Source organism: Podarcis filfolensis, assembly GCF_964270895.1.
Source record: "Podarcis filfolensis genome assembly, chromosome: 14".
In the NCBI taxonomy this organism is placed as follows: Eukaryota; Metazoa; Chordata; class Lepidosauria; order Squamata; family Lacertidae; genus Podarcis; species Podarcis filfolensis.
The window spans coordinates 42,940,772-42,961,349 of NC_139616.1; the positions used below are offsets into that span (position 1 = coordinate 42,940,772).

General features: G+C 45.5%; 1 protein-coding gene across 2 annotated transcripts in view; it reads left to right on the forward strand.

The window, feature by feature from the left end:
• MAP2K3 (mitogen-activated protein kinase kinase 3) overlaps window positions 1-20,578 on the forward strand; it is a 69,586-nt gene that overhangs the window by 16,514 nt on the left and 32,494 nt on the right. The window contains exon 1 of one of the 2 annotated variants that reach the window (XM_083585847.1): window positions 20,177-20,200. The exons of the other annotated variant lie outside the window; for it this stretch is intronic. The gene's annotated coding sequence lies outside the window, so the exon portion shown is untranslated. Of the gene's footprint in view, window positions 1-20,176; window positions 20,201-20,578 lie in introns of those variants that run through there. 2 annotated transcript variants of the gene reach the window in all.

Sequence of the window (20,578 nt, forward strand, 5' to 3'; positions counted from 1 at the left end):
CCATCTGGCTGGGTTTCCCCAGCCACTCTGGGCGGCTTCCATAGAAACCAAAAATACACTAAAATATCACAGATTAAAAACTTCCCTGAACAGGGCTGCCTTAAGATGTCTTCTGAATGTCAGGTAGTTATTTATCGCTTTGACATCTGATGGGAGGGCGTTCCACAGGGCAGGCGCCACTACCGAGAAGGCCCTCTGCCTGGTTCCCTGTAGCTTTGCTTCTCGCAATGAGGGAACCGCCAGTTAAGAACTTTGCTTCAGGATGAGAACAGAAATCGTGCTCCGGCGGCGCGGCGGCAGCAGGAGGCCCCATTAGCTAAAGTGGTGCTTCAGGTTAAGAACAGTTTCAGGTTAAGAACGGACCTCCGGAACGAATTAAGTACTTAACCTGAGGTACCACTGTACTGGTCATTCCAATTATTCCATTTTTTTAAAATGCCACCTGCTCAGGACAGTGTGATCGGTCCTTTCCTCCACCATAACTTTATTATTCACAAGGGCCCTGCGAGGTCAGTCAGGCTGAGAGTGACAGCTCAAGGTCACCCGATGATCCTTGTTAGTGTTTGTTACTATGCTATGTGCATTATCTTTGTGTTTTTATGTTGTAAACAGCCCTGTGATCCTCGGATGAAAGGTGGTGTAGAAATATACTAAACAAGAACAGAAATAAATGAAGCTTCATGACAAAGTGGGGTTTTTTAAAGGTGGGTTTTTTTGGGTCCTTTGTATTATTATATTTTACTTATTAATGTATTTTAAAAAAAATAATTCTACTTTTCTTCCATTCAAGAGCCCAAATCATTTAACTGCAAAGCATGTTCAAACCCAGCAGCCATAAATAAAAATCTTAGGGGAATGAACAGGTGGCTCGGGCATAGAGCACAATCTTTGCCTGGCATCCGATACGATATCTTTATTGTCATTGTCCCATGCAGAACAATGAAACTGAAAAACTACATAAAACATTCAAAAACCCCTAAAAACTCTAAAACCCCATTTTAAAATACACTATACTATAGAGACCCCTTATGCTGCGTTTAGAACCAGGATTGTATTTGCGTAGAAACTGTTTCTCAGGCGTCTAGTCCTGGCCTTTATAACCCTGTACCTTCTTCCAGAAGGCAGAAGCTGAAAGAGATCATTTCCGGGGTGCGTACTATCCTGCCGCTTTCTTATGGCACCTGACAGCATAGATTTGATCCAAGGTGGGAAGAGTGTGCCCAGTTATTCTCTCTGCAGTCTTTACAACCCTGGACAGCATTGTTTTTTCCCTGGCTGTGCAGCTCCCAAACCACACACACAGACCATAAATTAATACACTCTCCACAATGCAATGGTAAAATGCCATCAACAGGTCCTTTGAGAGATTGTTTTTCCAGAGGATTCTCAGAAAATATAACCTCTGCTCTGTCTCTGGACATCCGTCTGTCTCTGGAGGCAATGGAGGTTTGCACCTTTTGGGAGTAAAGTCAATCTGTTGGAGAGTCGCGGCGCCTGCTGTGGCCGTAGAGACCGATACAGGAGAGACATGTTTTGTTGCAGCTGGGGGAGATGAAGGCGCCCAGTTTTGTTGCTGCAGATGCACCATGGCGTTTCTTCTCTCTGAGCTCCTCCCAGCCTTCATTCCTCCTTTCGTCACTGCTGTGGATACATGACTTGACTGCCTGTCTCCAGGCACTGCAGTCATCCGCGAGGGATTCCCACATGGCCGGGTTGGTTTTGCCAGCCTTTGTGTCATGTTTGCAGACATCTTTGTAACACATAGAGTGGGTCTGGCAATGGGCCCCGGTGCCTGAAACCAGCTCCCCATAGAACACATCCTTGGCGATCCTGCCATCTTCCATTCTGTTGGCATGACCATGCCAACGCAGATGTCGCGGAGACAGGACTGCGAACATGCTGGGAATGTGGGCTTGCAAGAGCACATCTATGTTTGAGACTCTGTCCTGCCATGTGATGCCCAAATCCTCCTGACCAGGGTGGATTTGATTTTAATCAAATCAATTTAAATCACTAGTCAGTAAAACTTAGGGACGTGGGTGGCGCTGTGGTCTAAACCACAGAGCCTAGGGCTTGCCAATCAGAAGGTCGGCGGTTCGAATCCCCACGATGGGGTGAGCTCCCATTGCTCGGTCCCTGCTCCTGCCAACCTAGCAGTTTGAAAGCATGTCAAAGTGCAAGTAGATAAATAGGTACCGCTCCGGCGGGAAGGTAAACGGCGTTTCCATTCACTGCTCTGGTTCGCCAGAAGCGGCTTAGTCATTCTAGCCACATGAACCGGAAGCTGTACGCCGGCTCCCTCGGCCAATAAAGCGAGACGAGCTCTGCAACCCCAGAGTCATCCACGACTGGACCTAATGGTCAGGGGTCCCTTTATCTTTACTAAGACTTGATTAGAATTTTTTTTTTTAAATTTTTACAGAAAGACTCATTCTTGCTGGTGTAATCTTAATATTTACAACCAGAGGAAGGTTTCATTTTTGGAATAATAAATTTTTCAGACTAGTTTTTACAGTTATATAAAAAACAACTGATTTGGTTATACTGTTAGAAATACACAGACAGATAATTATGAAATTATTGTGAGGGTTAATAAGTTAACTGTTTATATTTGGACAACTTTTCTGCTGTACTTCATTGGAAGGAGAAAAATAATCATTTCCTTAATAAGGATTTAAACAATTTATTTAACTAAAACAATAACATTATAGCACATGTATCCCTGTTTGTTAACTGAGGCGGTTAAACAATTTCTTTAAACAAAAATGCCTTAGACTGAGTTTTAGCACACATGAAAAACTTAAACCAAATCCTTATTTCCTGATGAATAGCCTTTGGACTATTGTTGTTGTTTAGTCGTTTAGTCGTGTCCGACTCTTCATGACCCCATGGGCCAGAGCACGCCAGGCACTCCTGTCTTCCACTGCCTCCCGCAGTTTAGTCAAACTCATGTTGGTAGCTTCAAGAACACTGTCCAACCATCTCGTCCTCTGTCGTCCCCTTCTCCTTGTGCCCTCCATCTTTCCCAACATCAGGGTCTTTTCCAGGGAGACTTCTCTTCTCATGAGGTGGCCAAAGTATTGGAGCCTCAGCTTCACGATCTGTCCTTCCAGTGAGCACTCAGGGCTAATTTCCTTAAGAATGGATACGTTTGATCTTCTTGCAGTCCATGGGACTGCACCATAATTCAAAAGCATCAATTCTTCGGTGATCAGCCTTCTTTATGGTCCAGCTCTCACTTCCATACATCACTACTGGGAAAACCATAGCTTTAACTATACAGACCTTTGTTGGCAAGGTGATGTCTCTACTTTTTAAGATGCTGTCTAGGTTTGTCATTGCTTTTCTCCCAAGAAGCAGGCGTCTCTTAATTTCGTGACTGCTGTCACCATCTGCAGTGATCATGGAGCCCAAGAAAGTAAAATCTCTTACTGCCTCCATTTCTTCCCCTTCTATTTGCCAGGAGGTGATGGGACCAGTGGCCATGATCTTCGTTTTTTTGATGTTGAGCTTCAGACCATATTTTGCGCTCTACTCTTTCACCCTCAATAAAAGGTTTTTTAATTCCTCCTCACTTTCTGTCATCAAGGTTGTGTCATCTGCATATCTGAGGTTGTTGATATTTCTTCCGGCAATCTTAATTCCGGCTTCGGATTCATCCAGCCCAGCCTTTCGCATGATGAATTCTGCATATAAGTTAAATAAGCAGGGAGACATTATACAGCCTTGTCGTACTCCTTTCCCAATTTTGAACCAATCAGTTGTTCCATATCCAGTTCTAACTGTAGCTTCTTGTCCCACATAGAGATTTCTCAGGAGACAGATGAGGTGATCAGGCACTCCCATTTCTTTAAGAACTTGCCATAGTTTGCTGTGGTCGACACAGTCAAAGGCTTTTGCATAGTCAATGAAGCAGAAGTAGATGTCTTTCTGGAACTCTCTAGCTTTCTCCATAATCCAGTGCATGTTTGCAATTTCTCTGCCTCTTCTAAATCCAGCTTGCACTTCTGAGAGTTCTCGGTCCACATACTGCTTGAGCCTTCCTTGTAGAATTTTAAGCATAACCTTGCTAGCGTGTGAAATGAGTGCAATTGTGCGGTAGTTGGAGCATTCTTTGACACTGCCCTTCTTTGGGATTGGGATGTAGACTGATCTTCTCCAATCCTCTGGCCACTGCTGAGTTTTCCAAACTTGCTGGCATATTGAGTGTAGCACCTTAACAGCATCATCTTTTAAAATTTTAAATAGTTCAGCTGGAATACCATCACTTCCACTGGCCTTGTTATTTGCAGTGCTTTCTAAGGCCCATTTGACTTCACTCTCCAGGATGTCTGGCTCAAGGTCAGCAATCACACTGCCTGGGGTGTACGAGACATCCATATCTTTCTGGTATAATTCCTCTGTGTATTCTTGCCACCTCTTCTTGATGTCTTCTGCTTCTGTTAGGTCCTTACCACTTTTGTCCTTTATTATGGTAATCTTTGTACGAAATGTTCCTTTCATATTTCCGATTTTCTTGAACAGATCTCTGGTTCTTCCCATTCTGTTGTTTTCCTCTATTTCTTTGCATTGCTCGTTTAAGAAGGCCTTCTTGTCTCTCCTTGCTATTCTTTGGAAATCTGCATTCAATTTCCTGTATCTTTCACTATCTCCCTCGCATTTTGCTTGCCTTCTCTCCCCCGCTATTTGTAAGGCCTCGTTGGACAGGCACTTTGCTTTCTTGCATTTCTTTTTCATTGGGATGGTTTTAGTTGCTGCCTCCTGTATAATGTTGCGAGCCTCCACCCATAGTTCTTCAGGCACTCTGTCCAGCAAATCTAAATCCTTAAACCTGTTCCTCACTTCCACTGTGTATTCATAAAGGATTTGGTTTAGATTGTATCTTACCGGCCCAGTGGTTTTTCCTACTTTCTTCAGTTTAAGCTTGAATTTTGCTATAAGAAGCTGATGATCTGAGCCACAGTCAGCTCCAGGTCTTGTTTTTGCTGACTGTATAGAGCTTCTCCATCTTTGGCTGCAGAAAATATAATCAATCTGATTTCGATGTTGCCCATCTGGTGATGTCCATGTGTAGAGTCGTCTCTTGTGTTGTTGGAAAAGCGTGTTTGTGATGACCAGCTTGTTCTCTTGACAGAACTCTATTAGCCTTTGCCCTGCTTCGTTTTGATCTCCAAGGCCAAACTTGCCAGTTGTTCCTTTTATCTCTTTATTCCCTACTTTAGCATTCCAATCCCCTATAATGAGAAGAACATCCTTCTTTGGTGTCACTTCTATAAGGTGTTGTAAGTCTTCATAGAATTGGTCAATTTCAGTTTCTTCAGCACCAGTAGTTGGTGCATAAACTTGGATTACTGTGATGTTAAAAGGTCTGCCTTGGATTCGTATCGAGATCATTCTATCATTTTTGAGATTGCATCCCAGTACAGCTTTCGCCACTCTTTTGTTGACTATGAGGGCCACTCCATTTTTTTTACGGGTTTCTTGCCCACAGTAGTAGATATGATAGTCATCCAAACTGAATTCGCCCATTCCCGTCCATTTCAGTTCACTGATTCCCAGGATGTCAATATTTATTCTTGCCATCTCATTTTTGACCACATCCAACTTACCCAGATTCATGATTCTTACATTCCAGGTTCCTATGCAATATTTTTCTTTACAGCATTGGACTTTCCTTTCGCTTCCATGCATATCCGCAACTGAGCGTCCTTTCGGCTTTGGCCCAGCCGCTTCATCAGCTCTGGATCTACTTGTACTTGTCCTCCGCTCTTCCCCAGTAGCATGTTGGACGCCTTCCGACCTGAGGGGCTCATCTTCCAGCGTCATAACTTTTATATGCCTGTTGTCTTTGTCCATGGAGTTTTCTTGGCAGGGATACTGGAGTGGCTTGCCGGTTCCTCCTCCAGGTGGATCACGTTTGGTCAAAACTCTCCACTATGACCTGTTCATCTTGGGTGCCCTGCTCGGCATAGTTCATAGCTTCTCTGAGTTATTCAAGCCCCTTCGCCACGACAAGGCAGTGATCCATGAAGGGGCTTTGGACTATAATGTAACTTAAATAGAAAACTATCTTTAGAAAGATATTTCCTCTGAAAGCATTTTATTTTAAACATCCAATTTAAAGGGGGGGGGAATCCAATTTAAAGGGGGGGATCCATTTTTTTATTTTTAAAAGATCTTTTATTTTTGTCCACCCGTGGAAGCCGTTAAGGCATCACTCCTGGTGGGTGTGAGCTGCAGATCTAGCAGGCCTGCACATTGGGCATGCTGCTTAATGGTAGTGAGTTGAGAGTACAGGCTTTGGATGCAAAACATGTCCCTAGATAAGGGTTGGGAAAGGCAGTTGCCTGAGACCCCTGGAGAAATCTTGAATGCTACTGAGGAAGATAAACCAGCAATCTGATTTGGCTTAAGTGAGGTCAGGAACCTTGTGGCCCTCCAGCTCTGTATCAGCTTTGACCAGCAAGACCAGTGGTCAGGGATAGTGGGAACTGTGTGTCAGCAAAATCTGGGGGGCTGCAGGGTTCTACACCCCTGTGGTATAGAAAGCAACATCCTATGTTCTTGATCAGGGGTCAGCAAACTTTTTCAGCAGGGGGCCGGTCCACTGTCCTTCAGACCTTGTGGGGCCGGCCTATATTTTGAAAAAATAATGATGAACGAATTCCTATGCCCCACAAATAACCCAGAGATGCATTTTAAATAAAAGCACACATTCTACTCATGTAAAAACACACTGATTCTTGTGTTTCCCGTCCGCGGGATTTAGAAGGCAATTGAGCTGGATCCGGCCCCTGGGCCTTAGTTTGCCTACCCATGTTCTTGATGATGCAGCAAAATCGCTGCAGCAGATCAATACCAACCTACCCAAAGGCATTCTGAAAGTCAGGTTTTAATTAGCTGGGGAGAATGTCTTATGATGACAGGCAAGACAGACTTCCTTGGGGAGACTGCAGACTTGAGAGCCTCAGCACCACCCTTCCTCTCTGCCTACCTGCTATACTTAATCTGGCAAGAGAGGGGGATAGGACCTCTAATATTTCATTATTTATGATTGCAGTAAAACTTCCTGACAGTTTACAAGATATATTCAGATTATCAAGAACAGTTTAAATGTTTGCAGTTGCTTAAAGTAATTAAAATCGGCAGTAATCTAAAAAGAACACATCAACATCTGTATGTCTGCATTAAAAAGGTAAAGGTACCCCTGCCTGTACGGGCCAGTCTTGACAGACTCTAGGGTTGTGCGCTCATCTCACTCTAGAGGCCGGGAGCCAGCGCTGTCTGCAGACACTTCCGGGTCACGTGGCCAGCATGACGAAGCTGCTCTGGCGAACCGGCACCAGAGCAGCACACGGAACGCCGTTTACCTTCCCGCTATAAAGCGGTACCTATTTATCTACTTGCACTTAAGGGTGCTTTCGAATTGCTAGGTGGGCAGGAGCTGGGACCGAACGACGGGAGCTCACCCCGCTGCGGGGATTCGAACCGCCGACCATGCGATCGGCAAGTCCTAGGCGCTGAGGTTTTACCCACAGCGCCACCCGCGTCCCTTAATGTCTGCATTAGGCTTGCCTAAACAAAATAGTTTTAAGCAGGTGCTGAAAAGAATACAGCAAAGGTGCCTGATTTCAATCGGCAGGGAGTTCCAAAGTGTAGCTGCTACCACAGTTAAAGATCAGTTTCTCACAAATGTGGACCGTATGTGTAACAGGGCGACTTCTGTTTACTGAAGCTGTCAAGTGGGCGTATAGGGGAAAAGGCAATTCCACAATAAACTGGTCCTAAGCAGTTAAGAGCTTTATATATTAAAGTTGATCTGAGTCTATGAGGAGAGCCAGGGTGGTGTAGTGGTTAAACAGTTGGACTAGGGCCTGGGAGAGCCGGGTTCAAATCCCTACTTGGCCATGGAATTCACTGGGTGGCCTTGGGCCAGTCACATAGCTGTCAGCCGTCCCTTACTTGGTGGGAAAGTCCCTTATCCCAGTGCCGTGTCCCGCTGCTGTCCCTTATTGATGATGTCCCTTAAATTTCCCGGGTTTCAAAGGAAGGAGCTCCTCTCCCTCCCTCCCTGCTGGCCAGGGAGGGAGGCTCCAACTGTGTTGCTTGGCTGCGTTGCTCACCCAATAAGGAGTCTAAGAACGACTGGGGGGTGGAGCTTGCATGCCTTGTGCCGATCAAATCGGCCCCGTTGCCTGGGGACTCACCTTTGCTCAGCGCTTCCCAGCAGAGAGGTGATGGTAGTTTTCCTTGCTGCATCCCCTTTGCCGGGTTGCTGTGCTGTGGGAACCACCACTTGAGGCTTTATTTGCCTGCTAGCTGGGCTTTCTGCCTTTGGCTCGGAGGGGCTCAAAAGCTGAACATACCTGTTCTCTGAAAATCCCTTATTTTGGCTGCTGATGCCTTATTTTCGAGGCTGCTGGTCCCTTATTTTCAAATCTGTAAGTTGACAGCTATGGCCAGTCACAATCTCTCGGCCTAACCTACCTCACAAGGTAGTTGTAAGGATAAAACGGGGAAGAAAACAACCACCTTGAGCTCCTTGGAGGATAAAGATGGTTTATAAATGTAATAAACAGAACTTTGTTTTGTACGCTGCTCTGACTTTTTTACATATATAAAACAAAACAGGGGAAAATGTATTTTTTAAAAATAAAAAAGTGTACATTTGGACATCACAGCAACTGTAGCTAGAAGAAAGGCAGACATGTAGGTAGGTGACATGCTGTTCTTCTGAATGTTACTGGAAGGCAAAAGTGTGGCAGCGACGACTTGGGTGCAATTTGTAGGTTGATTCTTCAACATCAACTTTGTTGGACTAGTCATGTTGTGCAGATTCCTGATTATCATCTTCCAAAGCAACTACTCTATTCCAAACTTTAAAATTGAAAGCGTAATGCTGGTGGTCAACAAAGGCAGCCCCATTTAGGGAAGCTTTTAATGTTTAACAGACTATTGTACAGTGGTACCTCGGGTTACAGATGCTTCAGGTTACATACTCTGCTAACCCAGAAATAGTACCTCGGGTTAAGAACTTTGCTTCAGGATGAGAACAGAAATTCCGTGGCGGCAGCGGGAGGCCCTATTAGCTAAAGTGGTAGCTCAGGTTAAGAACAGTTTCAGGTTAAGAACAGACCTCCGGAACGAATTAAGTTCTAAACCCGAGGTACCACTGTATTTTAATATTTTGTTGGAAGCCGCCCAAAGTGGCTGGGGAAACCTAGCCAGATTGGTGGGGTATAAATAATAAACTATTGTTGTTAGGGGCTTTTAAGACACTTGAACTCGGGACGCAAGGGAGAAACGTGCTAAGAGGAAGGCATGCTTGGCAAACCCTCACCGTGACCAACTCCCGCCCGGAAACCTATGTCCCCACTGTGGAAGGATGTGTGGATCCAGAATTGGCCTCCAGTCACTTATGGACTCACTGTTAAAACTGTGTTTATGGAAGACAATCTTACTCGGCTATGAGTGATCGCCAAAGAAGAAGAAGCAATCATTAGGTACTTTTAGGTTGCATTGAATGGGTGCAATGTGTCACACCCCCCCCCCCCCCGCTCCTGATAGTATATTCCTTCACTCACTTCAAAATGGGGCAAGGCAGCCCTGGTCTGTTTGGGGGCTTTCCTGTCCATTCTTCTGGGTGGGGCCTCAGACCTCTGCCTTGAAAGTCCTGCCCTGCTGGGTTGATTCACAGCCTTTGAGATCTTGAACTAGCAAGGGATGGGGTGCTTTTGTGCCTGGGGCTAGTCTGCTGTGGGGAAATTCAATTTCCATAGAACTGAATGACTTTTTATTTCCTTCGTCATAACTGTGGATAGTGGAGGGGGAAAACCTGCAAAGCTAGATTTCCATGTAATCTTGGAAACTACCATCTCAGTTAAAATGATGCTTTTAAAAAAATCCTCCTTTCCCTCTATCCCATTTTTTAAAACTAGATTGTCTTAGGCAGAAATCTTTGAGGGGGGGTGTGATCAGTTGGGAAGCAGAAAGAATTTGGAATCGGTTTGCATTTAAAGGTGAGCCTTGCCTTATTTGCCCTTCCTGAAACACAGCAGTTCTTTGAGATTTGCACGTCTCTGAATTATGCATGCAGCGTTCCAGCCACGTGCTGTGCACAAGAATGCACTTATTAGTGTAAAATTTGCATAAAAATATATGCACAAGAATGCAAGTATTAGTGGAGAACAACATGCAAAAACAAAGCCTTCACTGAAGGCTTTTAATCAGAGATTGCATGGCCATCTGCCATGGTTGAGCTCCTATTCTATTGTGCACTGAGCTGTGCAAGAGGTGCGAAGGTGTCGAAGGGGTGCATTTTCACTTTCTGCCTCCAGCCTTCCTCCTTGTGCTACCTTCAGAGCTTGCAAAGGCCCCCTGCCCTAGATAGAAGTGAGCTCTGGCTGAGCTCCAGGCTTGTCGGCAAGGCGCTGAGTCATGCTGGCCTCTCTTCCAGTCTCTCCTCGTTCTGAGAATCTCTTCCCTTGCAGGAAGAGTTGAGTGTGCAGCCTGCTTTCATTCTGCAAGGCCAGCCACGCTGCTACTGGCAGACGGGGTCTCGGGGCACCGCATATTTCAGAGCTGACCTGCTAGAGCACAAGAATGTGGACAGTCGGTGCCAAAAAATAATAATGTAAAAAGCCAGTGGGAAGCAAGAGCTATGGTGTTGCTGGAACTGTACCTCTTCAGATTGCAAGGGGGAGAGCTGCACATCTGAATGTTCCCACCCCTGTCAAACTCCCCCCATGCAGTCTGATACATAAGCTAGGAGCATTTCCACCCCCATTGTTCTGCCCAGATGCTGAGGTCCAGCGCCGAGGGCCTTCTGGCTGTTCCCTCATTGCAAGAAGCAAAGCTACAGGGAACCAGGCAGAGGGCCTTCTCGGTAGTGGCACCCACCCTGTGGAACGCCCTCCCGTCAGATGTCAAGGAGATAAACAACTACCTGACATTCAGAAGACATCTTAAGGCTGCCTTGTTCAGGGAAGTTTTTAATGTGTGACATCTTAGTGTATTTTTGGTCTTTGTGGAAGCCGCCCAGAGTGGCTGAGGAAACCCAGCCAGATGAGCGGTGTACAAATAATAAATTATTATTATTAAATGGCTCCTTAAACCCAAGGTTGCAGTTGCCAAAACGGAATGTCTAGTTTCCATTTTTGGGCAAGGGGGCTGCAAAGTCTTATTTTTCAAATGATGGACGGATTGTGATTGATTCTCAGTTAAACCTCTGGCTAGTTCAGATGACAACCTTGAGCTAGGTGAAGAACTTTTGAGAACTTAAAGAAGAAAAGTCATCTGATCCAGGGGCAGTCTGCATTTCAGTTCCAGACGTTCACTCCCAATTGTGCAGATAAAAACAGAATTCTACAGGACGCGGGGTATCGGTATGTGAAAACAGCCCAGATCCAATGATCCCCAAATGGTAGAGATACCAGGCCCCATCCTGGCGCCCAGGCATCTTCACTTGGTCACGAGTGCCACGATGCGGGTGGTGCTGTGGGTTAAACCACAGAGCCTAGGGCTTGCAGATCAGAAGGTCAGCGGTTCGAATCCCCGAGATGGGGTGAGCTCCCGTTACTCGGTCCCAGCTCCTGCCAACCTAGCAGTTCGAAAGCACGTCAAAGTGCAAGTAGATAAATAGGTACCGCTCTGGCAGGAAGGTAAACGGTGTTTCTGTGCGCTGCTCTGGTTCGCCAGAAGCGGCTTAGTCATGCTGGCCACATGACCCGGAAGCTGTACGCCGGCTCCCTCGGCCAATAAAGCGAGATGAGCACTGCAACCCCAGAGTCGGTCACGACTGGACCTAATGGTCAGGGGTCCCTTTACCTTTACCTTTAATTTAGAACACTGTCTGCATGCGGAAAGACAGTACGCTGGGATCTTGCTGTGTGATATGCAGATGCAAATTTCTTTTGCTTGTAGGAACATAGGAAGCTGCCTGGGAGCAGACCATTGGCCCATATGGCTTGAGAGCGTCTGCTCTGACTGACAGAGTTTCAGACAGAGGCCTCACCTTGCCCTGCCTGGAGATGTCTGGGATGAAACATTAGGACGTTGTTCTGCATGCAAGGCTGATGCTCCACCTCTGAGCTCTGGTCCTTCTCAATCATCACTGGTTGTCCTGGAAAGCAGTTGTGCAATGGGGAGAGGAGCTGCTTAATCTTTACCTTTCCTAGTATTTTCCCACTTGAAATTGCCGATGACCTTTCTGCATCGTTTTTGATGTTTCCCTTCCATTAAAACGGACTGAAGTTAGTTATGTAACAGCATAATGAATCCTTGGGTTTCTAAAGAAATAAAGAAAATCAGTTAGTTTATAGGAGAGTTTTAATAGTTTGGAAGCTGGGTCTGCCCATTTTGTCTCACTACCATTGCCTTAAGAAGAGTAAATGGATTGCACCAAGGTCCCACTGGTAAAGAACAGGTTCTTTACAAGTTAGCAAAGTTAACGGACAAACTGCGTGAAAAGGACAACAATGATTTTGAAAAAGAATGGGAACCCTTTACAGTATATTTGCAGAAACAACAACAACAAAAAATGGACTCATTGGCAGGATTTAAATAAACATGTACAGTTTGATTTACTGAGAGCAAGAAGTATAACATAGTATTATATACAAACAGCAGAATGTATCATTTGATGTAACAAACCAGAAATGGAAGCTGAGGGAAGTCAGCGGGGGGGGGATTGGAAAATGAATGTTTAGTAAGGATGTTGGATATTTGACATGTGAAAAGAAAATCAATAAACATTATTTTTTAAAAAAGAAAAAAGAACATACTGAGTTTCTTTGTATTTACAGTGGTACCTCGGGTTAAGTACTTAATTCGTTCCGGAGGTCCGTTCTTAACCTGAAACTGTTCTTAACCTGAAGCACCACTTTAGCTAATGGGGCCTCCTGCTGCTGCCGCGCCGCTGGAGCACGATTTCTGTTCTCATCCTGAAGCAAAGTTCTTAACCTGAAGCACAATTTCTGGGTTAGCGGAGTGTGTAACCTGAAGCGTATGTAACCTGAGGTACCACTGTACAAGGATGGCGTCAGATTCTAACCTGATGCCAGCTAGTTTCTCATGGTTGTCTCATGCAGGAGGGAGAGGGGGAGAGAGAGTGCGCATTCAACTCTGTTACACTCAACCCTGCCCTCTACTGAGCGATGGCATACAAAGCTGCATATACCCAATGTTAATTATGTTGCTTTTGGAGGAAGCCGAACTGCAGCCGAAGGGAAACGGCGCTGATTGTGACACATGCAGAGCAGGGTGGAAAGCCTTGCCTCCTCACGTTCCTTCTTCCTGCAGGCTGAAAAATAGTGCATGTTGGTGGTCAGGAGGCTAATCTGAATCCTTCTGGCCAGGTGTTGGAGAATGACTCAAGCCCTGGGTTTTTTTTGATCTGGGCCCCATATCTCCATCCCCTTCTCTCCCCTCTGCAACTTTTAAAAACATAACCAAAAGAGTGATAATTATTTGCTTATGGGGTTTGTGGCTGTGCTGCAAAGCAGAGAGCTTGTGCATCTTAATTTGCTGTGATTGGATTTTAAATTAGCATCTATTTGTATGCATTAGCATATGTAAATTTGTGTCTTGGGCCTGCTTCTTGGCCACACCCCTGCATCTGCCTGTGATGCGTCTTTTTCTTGTATCTGAGAGAGCATGCCATGAGTGTGCAATTCCTTTCCACACAACTACTGTCTGTCTCAAAAACCCTCCTCTTTACTGGTTCTCCATACCTCCAAGGCTCAATTGCTGCTTCCCACCTAGCCCCTTCCTGGTTTCTCTTCCTCTAGCTGGTGAATCTGCTGTGCCCACGGCCTTGCAAGCCCGCTGGATCTCGGGTTTAGTGCCAGGTCAGCTCATGTACCTGAGTCTTGCATGAGCTGGAATTTTTTTGCTGAGTTGGATGAAAAAAAAAGTCTCCCCCGCCCCTTTTCTCTAGGGGCTTATGAGATCACGGTTCTAAAACCCAATCAGCAGAAATGGTTTGATGGAGCTAGCCTTGCGGGGGAAGGTTGCTATCCACTTCTTAGGCTTTCTGCAGAGCAAACCTCAGCGCGCCTCTCTGTATATGGAGATCTCTGCCTCTGCAGCCCATCTGGGTCCCATTATAGAGGGGCTGAAGAGGCACAGCCTCATAATGCAAGAATTTTGCGGTTAACTCAGCCACGGTCCTCCTCCCCAACCCCCAACCCCTTTCCCCACAAGCCTCACTCAACGTATATGGTTTAACTTAACGTAATGTAATTGGGGCATTTTTTGGCGATGACGAAACTCTCTGCTCATTTGAAGGTAAAGCAACACTGGGTGCCCTATTGTTTCCTAGACTGACTCACATTGGAATGATAGTTAGGAGGGGGGTGAGAGAGAGATGAACAAGTTTCTCCAGCCACACTGAAACTTCGATTTCTCTTTGATCAGGTAACGATGACCAGTTTTCCTACCAGTCCTTGGGAAGCAATAAGACAGTGTGCGTTTCTGTTCCATTATGTTGTTACTATTGCATTTGTGTTCCGTCTTTCCCATAAAGTACTCAAGGTGGCATGTCTGATTGTGCCCATTTCATCACCACAACAACCCTGTGAGGTTGGTGAATCTGTCAAATTTGGTTTCTCGTTTTCCCTCAGTTCAGTTCTCCACATTAAGTGATTTAAAAAAAAAAAAAGTCCTGATGAAAATTCACCAGTGTTTGTCTCAAATTTATCCAGATATATACATTTACGTATGCAAGCTTGTCATATATATAATATACATGCATGCATGCAATTTCCCTTAATACAGTGTATGGAGTTTGCAGCTGGTGGGTCAAAAATGGGGTCCAGTTCGGCCTGCCAGGCCATTCCCCAACCATGGTGACATCAGCCTATGGGTGGGAGGATGGGGTTTAATTCTGCGTTGACTGTACCCCCCCACCCCCAATACAGAAATGTATTGGGGGGTGGGGGGTTTATGTTATGTTGTAAATAAAATTTCCAATAAAATTTATTTAAAAATTTTAAAAAATTAAAATAATTCTGCGTTTACTGCATTCTGTTCCCAGCAGGTAACAGAAACGCTTGACTTGGTCAGCAGGATTTATATACCGTATGTATTTTTAAAATTTCTACATCACAGGGTGGTTTACAATATAAAAATGCAAAAATACATAACATAGTAACAAGCAAAACGACACCCCTTCCCAATGTTTGAAATTAGCCAGGCGCCAGGCGCGTTTTTTGACTGGTGCTGGTCCAATTGTGAGCACATGGAGATCTCTGTGATGTCAGGTTGGCATCCGACATCTCCGTCTGGCTGGCTGTTACCAGCTTTCCTACACAGGTAAGCAAGAAGAGCTTATTGTATTTATATCCCACCTTTTTCCCCAAGGAGTGCAGGGTTCACTGCCATTTGGCAATGACCTTATATACCTGAGTTTCTAACACTGCTCCCTCCGTAGTTTAAAAGGCCATAGATCAGGCTTCTTCAACCTCGCCCCCCCAGATGTGTTGAGACTACAATTCCCAGCATCCCTGACCACTGGTCCTGGTAGCTAGGGATCATGGGAGTTGTAGGCCAAAAACACCTGGAGGGCCGAGGTTGAGGAAGCCTGCCATAGATTGTTTAATGACCACATTTTTCGCTCTATAAGACACACTTTTTCCCTCCTTAAAAATAAGGGGAAATGTGTGTGCGTCTTATAGAGCGAATGCAGGCTGTGCAGCTATCCCAGAAGCCAGAACAGCAAGAGGGATCACTGCGTGTGGCTCTGTCCCTTCCCCCACCGCCCGGAAAAGCCCCCAAAAGCCATGCTCCCTTTAAAGAGCTGCGCAGAGCGTGTGTGCGGCTCTTGGGGGCTTTTCCCCGAGGAGGGAGAAGGGCAGCCTGTCAGTGACGGGCTGGCCTTCTCCCTCCTCGGGGAAAAGCCTGGAAGCGCCGCACACACTCTCCAGGCGGCTCGTGAAAGGGAGCTCTGAGCAGAGCCTGGGATGCATACAGGCTCTGCTCAGTGCTCCCTTTAAAGAATATTTTTTTCTTGCATTCCTCCTGTAAAAACTAGGTGCGTCTTATGGTCAGGTGCGTCTTATGGAGCAAAAAATACGGTAAGCAAAGGCCTTGGAGAAGAGGAATGTTTTCGCCTGGGGCCTAAAGATATGTAATGAAAGGGACCGAGCGAGCCTCTCTGGGGAGAACCTTCCACAAATGGGGAGCCACAGTAGAAAAGGCCTGATCTTGTATTGCTGCCATCTGGACTGGTCATGAATGGGGCAAATGAAGAAGGACCTCAGGTGATGATTGCAGGATCTGCGTCAGTTCATATGAGCTTGCTCGAGCTTTATAATCAGCATTTGAGGCTATGTAATCTACTGGTGGGGACGTGGGTGGCACTGTGGGTTAAACTACAGAGCCTAGGACTTGCTGATCAGAAGGTCGGCGGTTCGAATCCTCACAATGGGGTGAGCTCCCATTGCTTGGTCTCTGCTTCCAACCTAGCAGTTCAAAAGCACGTCAAAGTGCAAGTAGATAAATAGGTACCGCTCCAGCGGGGAGGTAAACAGTGTTTCCGTGCGCTGCTCTGGTTCGCCAGAAGCGGCTTAGTCATGCTGGCCACATGACCCGGAAGCTGTATGCCGGCTCCCTCGGCCAATAAAGCGAGATGAGCGCCGCAACCCCAGAGTCAGCCACGACTGGACCTAATGGTCAGGGGTCCCTTTACCTTTACCTACTGGTGAAAGCTGTGAGATGAGTGAGTACCAAGGACAGAGCCTCTTCTACGGCGACTCCACATTTTCTTTGGAAGAACGTCTGGCCTCCCTTTTTGCATGTGGTTAGTTTCAATGCCCCGTGCTTTTCAACAGAGGTTTTCTCTGCTGCTGTCACCTTAACTATTTATTTATGGTTTGTTTATTCATTCTGCTTTTACAAGTATGCTGTAATCTGCTTTACGAGGGGCTAGTTACCCCCAAAAGTGAGCTGGGAATCTATTTAGTACCATGTCAGGGATTGAGTGTTCGAATCTGTCCTTAAAGGAGTAGATGCATTTGGGAATCTTACTAAGTATATGGTGTCTAGCAGCTTAGTTAATAATAATCAGGACTGGACCTCTGCTACCTTTAATAGCTGGGCAGAAGAGGGAGGTTTATCCGTCTTGGGAGCAAACAACGTCTCCCCTCACCCTTCCTAAAACTCAGCTGCAGAGAGGTCCCTGTTCTGATTGGGACTTTGGTGCAGAGGAAAGGATCTAACTTTTGCAACCATGCTGTAGTGCTTACTTAAAATCTCTCTCTCACTCCACCCCGCACTGAGCAGAGAGGTACATTATTAAATCATTATGAGCCCCTCCAGACAGTTTTTTTATTTGCAGTATTGATGCAATAATCGTACATTTGTGGCGGATGGTGCATCAGTTCGATAACAGTGCACAAATGCTCCTCCTTGCACAGATCCTGCACGAGTCGTGTTTTACTCCCGTGCTCGCCTGCCTGACTTCAAACAAGTCCATCCAATCTCTTCCCTTTCTGCCTCCCTCCCGGCCGCCCTCCTTCCCCCTCCCCGGAAAAAAATCAAAACCCCCGCAAGCACACTGGCATAGGGTTACCAATTCCACTCTCCTCCTGACAGCTGGCTTGCTCATGTTCCAAAAGAGGATCTCTTGTTTCGCTCCTGACGCAGGTTGCTGTGAAGGAGGCCGGGCTTGGCAGTTTGGCGTCAACCGGGATAGGTGAGAGCTGTCACCAGGAGGCACCCTCTCCCGAAGAAGTTCCATAGCTACCCAGCTACAGTGGAACACAAACAAAACCTTTTCACCGGTGCTATTATTATATTACTGTTATTATTTGGTTTATTTTAAAAAACACACACGAGGTAGCCTTTGTTTCCATCGTCGGCTTCCCCTTCGATATCTTGGGAGAGATGCACGGTGCTTCTTAAGCCAAATGCAGGGAGTTTGCAGGCCTGTGTAAGTTGAGATTCCTGCACTGCAGCGGGGTTGGACTAGATGATCTTTGGGGAGACCTCCAATTCTGCAATTCCATGATTCTACGTTTGCCAAGGGCACACACACAGAGCCTTGCAAGGGGCTGAAATGTGGGTTGCCAGTGTGGCACTTGTGGGCACACATCTGCCCACAAACGTTTGCCTTCGTGCCCACAGGGTTCCATTCTCTCCGCCGCCCCCCAATCCCTGCTGAAATTTTGCTTGAAAGAGGCCGCCTGTAGCCAATAAAAGACTCATTTTAAAAGCCCAACCACGGTGCAGGGGCAATTTCAGTGATGCCACAGATGGGGAAATAGGGGAGTTTCGGCCCGCAGCAACTCCTCTGGTTTGCAAATGTACCCACAGGCCCTGAAAGGATGATGGCACCCTATGGACATAAACTTGTAGGCCAGACCTGCTTTGGGTGTGTACCCACTGGAGTTCTGAAACCCAGGTTTGTCCATGTAATGTGTGAACTCACACAAGGGTTGCCAAGTCTCGGAGTTGTCTCCAGTGTTAGTCTTACCCAAAGAAGACCCGTTGAAATTAATGCACGTGATCTATCGATTTCAGTGGGCCCAGTCTAAATAAAACTTAGATGCAACCCTCTGTGTTTGATCTGAAGTTTCAGGGCAGGAAGGAATATCTGAGTGGAAGGTGCTAGAATTCGTGTCTAGCTACCTTCCGTTGACCAGTTTCTCGCTCTTGGCTCCACCCAATGTCCAATAGGCTCCGCCTACTGTTACTGTTACTGGGGACGCGGGTGGCACTGTGGGTTAAACCACAGAGCCTAGGACTTGCCGATCAGAAGGTTGGTGGTTCGAATCCCCGCGACAGGGTGAGCTCCCGTTGCTCGGTCCCTGCTCCTGCCCATCTAGCAGTTCAAAAGCACGTCAAAAGTGCAAGTAGATAAATAGGTACCGCTCCGGCGGGAAGGTAAATGGCGTTTATGTGTGCTGCTCTGGTTCGCCAGAAGCGGCTTAGTCATGCTGGCCACATGATCTGGAAGCTGAGGGACCTGGAAGCTCCCTCGGCCAGTAAAGAGAGATGAGCGCTGCAACCCCAGAGTCGGCCACGACTGGACCTAATGGTCAGGGGTCCCTTTACCCTGTTACTCAAAATATTTGGGAAAACTGTTTTAGAGAGACAAAGTGTGATTGTTGGCTCGTGTATGTCTGTGTTGCAGCTGAGCACCATCTTTTTTTTTTTAAATAATATTTATTACTTTTAAAGATTACAGAAAAGGAAAAGAAAAGGAAAAATGACAAAAGAGAAATAACAAAAAAAGAAACAATACAATACAATACATAAACAATACAAAACAGAACCTAAACACATTAAACTAAACACATTAAACTAAGCTAAACAAAACCCTAACCCACCCTAACCCTAAACAAAACAAAACAAAAACCATTTAAAAACATACATCACACCTTTTCCATACTCTATCTTTCATTCCCTTGTTTCCTCGACTTCCTCTCACCTCCCTTTTTGTATTCCACTTCTATTAATTCTTTCAGCAAATCCTTTCCATCTTTCTCTATTTACTATCATATTATAAATATCTTAACATATTTTTTAACCTTATTTTTCATTAAAACTAAAATGCTTATATATGCTTAACTCCTTATAACATTTCTGCAAAGGCCATAAAATTTCTTTCCACCATTTTTCTATCACTCATTAATTTACAGTATTTCTATATATAAACCTTAAATTTTCCAATCTTCTTCCACCATCTCCTTTCCCCGGTTTCAGATTCTGCCAGTCCTTTCCATCAATTCCATATAGTCCATCAACCTGGAGATCTTATGTCCGAGGCTCTTAACTCTTTTCCAGGTCCCTTCTGCAGGTCTTCTTCATATTCTTTAATGCCAAACAGCTGAGCACCATCTTTGAAGGGGAAATCCCCTTTTCCATCCAGGAAGGAATGACTCTTTCAAATCTATGTATCATAAAGGTATCTGCTATCCACATTTTTATTACTTTTTTCCCTTCCATTCGTATTACAAGCAATTTGGCATTTATCTGTTGGCTTAAGCTAAAAACAAGGGTCATCGAGGTCACTCCTGACCTAAAAATAAAAATCAGATTCTGCCTTTGTGCATAGAGAGGAACATTTCTAGGAAAGTGGGCAGTTTTCCGGCCGAGAAACAACAGCACATTACTCACAAACGCCCCCACCCTGAACCTGATCTCTCCCCTAAAGTATTATTCCTCTGAGGTAACTATCTCCTCTGAAGTCGACTTTCAGGTAACTCTTCCGTCTGCCTACAGTTCTTAGTAGATGCTTCTGCTGTTTCATAACTCATTTATTTCATAAGAATTATATGCCACCTGATTGTTAAAAAAAAACCAAGGAAGCCTGAAAGCAGTTTTTAGAATACTAGAATTCAACATTGGCAAGGTTTTTAGAAACAGTACTCAATATTATAGCTAAATAATAAAATGTTATAATTAACAACAATGCGCTTTTATTATGTGATTAGCTGCTAGGGGACTTTTTGTGCAACCAGAGTTGCCTCGGGGCAAGAAAAAGCGACTAACAAATTTAATTTCTAGTAAGTGGGATAGCTCAGTCTGTAGAGCACAAGACTCTTAATTTTAAGGTTGTGGGTTCGAGCCCCACTTT